The sequence below is a fragment of the Lactuca sativa genome, chromosome 2, assembly GCF_002870075.4.
Source record: "Lactuca sativa cultivar Salinas chromosome 2, Lsat_Salinas_v11, whole genome shotgun sequence".
NCBI classification, from domain to species: domain Eukaryota; kingdom Viridiplantae; phylum Streptophyta; class Magnoliopsida; order Asterales; family Asteraceae; genus Lactuca; species Lactuca sativa.
Genome location: NC_056624.2, coordinates 161,334,506 through 161,338,352, shown reverse-complemented (window position 1 = coordinate 161,338,352; position 3,847 = coordinate 161,334,506). Strand labels below are relative to the sequence as shown.

General features: G+C 28.0%; 1 non-coding gene across 1 annotated transcript; it reads left to right on the top strand.

Moving 5' to 3' along the window:
• The first annotated feature begins 2,915 nt into the window (after positions 1 to 2,915).
• Positions 2,916 to 2,987, top strand: TRNAH-GUG (transfer RNA histidin (anticodon GUG)). Its single transcript has one exon. It is a non-coding gene; the product is annotated as a tRNA-His (tRNA).
• The last annotated feature ends 860 nt before the right edge of the window (positions 2,988 to 3,847 follow it).

Below are 3,847 nucleotides of genomic sequence, written 5' to 3'. Positions count from 1 at the left end.
CTTAATAGTTTAGATATGCTGCCGTATGTGAACAATTGTCATTTTAAAGTCACAACTTCTATATAATTTATGATTTTGTGCAAAATAGTTAAATTATTAATTTTAATATAATGTAAAACTATCAACTTAAATCAAAATTTCAGTTACACTTGAAAAAAAATCGAGAAACTATTTTATAAATAGTTAAAAGTTATAAATTATAGTGTTAAACCTAAATTGTAATCCTAAATTAACAAAAAAAACCATGGAACTAATTTTTATAATCATCAAGAGTTTTAAAATTAGTAGCTTAAAAATAACTTATAATAAGAATGGTTAAAAGTAATATTATATAAAAAATAATAATGTTATCTTTAAAAACAAAAACAATATTTGTTGTTTTAAATAATTACAATCGAAGAAACTAATAATATTCATCAAATAAATTTTTTTTAAAAAATAAACTTTTGAAACTAAATTAAGATAATTAAGAGTTTCCAAATACGTTATTTTAAATAACTTACACCAAAAAAGTTAAAAGTAACATTAAATACAAAAATTATATTGTTACCTTTAAAAACAAAAACAATGTTCGATGTTTTAAATAATTACAATGATAGAAATTAAAATCTTAAACAGATAAACTTTTTAAAATGAATTAATTATAACAACAACTATAAATATCAATAAACCATATATTATATTTAAATTTATTCATGAGTAACTCGTAGATAGAGGCCAATTAGACAATTTATATTATATAATTTTTATAGATGTCTACATTATTATATAATTCAAAACAAACAATTATTATACCAACTTATTATAAGATGTATTATATAAGAGATAACATCAACGTGATATATTTAAAAAACATATATTTTTAAATATTTTAAATATATTATTCGTTTAGTATGTTTAGTATTGGTGTAACCGATGAATGTTGATCGATATGCTTCTTTAAGTGGTTGTAAATCTGCACAACTTCCTATTTCTTACATGGGTCTTCCGATTGGAGCCTATATCTCTCGATTGATCGGTTGGAACTCTATAATTGAGAAATTTATTAAAAAAAAAACTCTTAGAAAATTAGTTTATTGTCGGTTGGAGGCCAATCTACATTATAGAAATCGGTTTTGGGTTCCTTGGGGATATGCTTCACGTCTTGATTTCGGATGGCGGGGTTGTCGATACATATTTGGAATCTCTGATAGCTAGCTTATTATGGGGAGGCCATGCAATTTGAAGGAAAATATATGTGGCATAATGGGATGCAAATTATGGCTTGGAGGTTGGTTTCCTTGATGCTTTTAATAGAGCTTTGATTTGTAAATGGAAATGGAGTTACGATAATAAGTCATTTGGTGTAAAGTCGTAAAATCCATTGTCTTGGATACCTTTAAACCTTGGCTTCGAAAAAAAGGTTTTGGGGGAAGATGGTTGGCACGATTAATGATCTTCAGGAAATAATATTATTTCGGTTAATGTAATTTGGAAATTGGTGGGCAATGGTTCGAGTACTCGTTTTTGGAAAGATATATGGATCTATGACAATCCGTTAATGATTACTTTTCCTAGCCTTTTCTTGTTGGAAATGAAAAAGGACAAATTGGATTACCTCATAAAAGACAAATGAAATGGTGAAAATTGGAGTTGGAACTTGAGACATGCGATTAGGGGTGGATTGGAAACAAGCTCAAAAGAATGGAATGTTGGAGACCATTCACAAATTTGTGGAATTTTTTTGAAGAAGTGTGTGACATTCATAACTTTGCAAGGGTTGCTAAACTCGTAAATGGATAGAGATGTGTTATTTATCTCACAACAAATGTAGAGAGCCAGTCTAGACAGTGAGCAACTCGGGTGACCGTCCAGGACCCACGTTTCCAGAGGGGGCCAAAATTTATGGGTTATGTAGCGTATATATAAAAAAATTATTACTTAAATGATTTTTAGAGCCTAAAGTTGTTTAAACTCAAAGTAACTCAAAAGATAAACAATTTGATTTGCTTGTTATTGGTAATTGAACGCATTTATAGTGAAGAATAAATGATATTTTTTTAATCTTTATTACATTTGTAATTAAGGGGCCTTTTTTTTCTTTTCGCCCCGGGCCCATATATGTTTGGACCGGCCCTGCAAACATATAAACGTATAATTCTCGAGGCGATCATCGTGACTATGTGGTGGGTGGTATGGAAGTTTAGAAACAACATTTTTTTAGTAACAGGGTAGAAGAGATTCTTTAAAAGATTCGATCGTTGATTTCTCTTGCTTATGGTATTGTCAATAGGAATAAAAAGGCAAGTGTTACATGAGCGGATTGGTTGAAAACACACTTTTTTTCCTTTTGCTTTGTAATTTCTTTATTAATTCTAAACGTACAATATCTTCGATTGTGGTTTCTTCCAAGAGATGTTGTTATTGACAACTGTTATTATTGTTCTTTAAAATGAATGTTTTATTTTAATGAAAGTTTAGGTGACTGTCGATGTTAACTTTATGGGTTAATCAAATTGTCTTAGGTTAAAAGTTCTATTATATATTTATATATTTAGTCAAACTTGGTTCAGTCTAATATGTTGAAAGGTAGACAATGCATTTCAACAGTTACATTAGTTTAATTATTTTTGCGTGCATACTTAAAAATATATTTAAGATGTTTTTCATTTAAACACCAAACAACCTCTAAATTGTAGATTGAATATTTTTCATATGTTTCTTGCAAATTTGGTATTTTAAATGTCTAAGGTGAGTTAAACGAATCAATTAAGTAATTTTCAATAAGTTAAAAACAGTTTTTAAATATTATTATAAAAAATATATTGTTTAATTAACAAAGAATTTTTTATTTTACTTTTTTAAAAACAATTCAAATGTTAAGTATGTTAAACTAGTTAGTTTATAAACTATAAAGTTTATTACTATTTCATCATGTGGCTGTAGTTTAGTGGTAAGAATTCCACGTTGTGGCCGTGGAGACCTGGGCTCGAATCCCAGCAGCCACACGTTTTTTTGCCTGATTGATCGCCTATTGGTTTTTAGGTAGGCAATTAACTACAAGGAATAATCTTCAAAATTTTGTTGTTAAATTTGAGTTATGATTCCAAATTTAAGCTTTTAATATCCTGAAAAATTCCATGGATTACAAAAATATCCTCATATAGTAAAATGCATATTAAATACAATATTAACATTATCATGTAAAAAGTTTAAAGTCGTATTTAATAATGCAGATTATATTAACACTATAAAAAAAAATTAATATGATATTGATTATTCAAGATAAATTACACATGTTACAAAAACTGCAATTTGGGTTCTCCATGACATGTTTAGAAGATATTGCTCTATCATGCGGCAAATTGTCTAAACCATGACTTGCAATGAATTAATAAATAACATCAGTTTGAATACTCAAATCCTTAGAACTTAGTAGAAATAATAATAAACAATATCGAAACTAAGAATCTCATACAGCAGCAAAATGATATACTGTAATCACAAATACACAAAGGTGAAATGATGTCAAGTTACATACTTAAAGTATAGCTTTCATGAGGTTTCTTCACAAATGGATTTTTTCACAAAGACGTGTTGATTTTACTAGCTTCAGATAATAAATGGATCTGAAAATCTCCATTGTTAAGAGGACCACACAAGTTATATCCACAATGTTTTGTTACATGACCAATTTTTCCGTTCTTATATGTCAGCATATGTATTGTCAATTTTGTTGTCAAAAGCCCCAATGATTGGAATTTATTTGTTTGCTACTTGTTTTTAAATAAAAAAACACTTAACTCATTCAATCATTTTATCAAACACTTCATACGCATGTAAAAACACAAAACATTCGCAAACACAA